This window comes from Trachemys scripta, chromosome 25, assembly GCF_013100865.1.
Source record: "Trachemys scripta elegans isolate TJP31775 chromosome 25, CAS_Tse_1.0, whole genome shotgun sequence".
In the NCBI taxonomy this organism is placed as follows: domain Eukaryota; kingdom Metazoa; phylum Chordata; order Testudines; family Emydidae; genus Trachemys; species Trachemys scripta.
In genome coordinates, this window is record NC_048322.1 from 5,690,432 (window position 1) to 5,690,854 (window position 423).

Below are 423 nucleotides of genomic sequence, written 5' to 3' on the forward strand. Positions count from 1 at the left end.
CCGAGGAAACCCATTCCAGTGCTTCACCACCCTCCTGACCCCCCTCCTGTCCACAGATAAAATGCTCCCAGCTGGGCTTGGTGGGGCTTTAAACCCAGCTGACTGGCCTAGCTCAGGGGTGAGAATCCACGTGCTGGTAACCCCGCTGCCCATTCCAGTGCTTCACCACACTCCTAGTGAAATAGTTTTTCCTAATATCCAACCTGGACCTCCCCCACTGCAACTTGAGACCATTGCTCCTTGTCCTGTCATCTAATTCAGCTGCCCAGTGAGCACACTTTAAATGCAAGTCTTGCCAACACCACGTGTTCAAATCCCAGGAGCCAGGCCCTCCAAAATCACAAGAATGGCTTAAAAATAATTAGATTAATCTTAACATATGTGAGGTTTTCTTTATTTGCCTTCTGGTATTGGGGTCACATT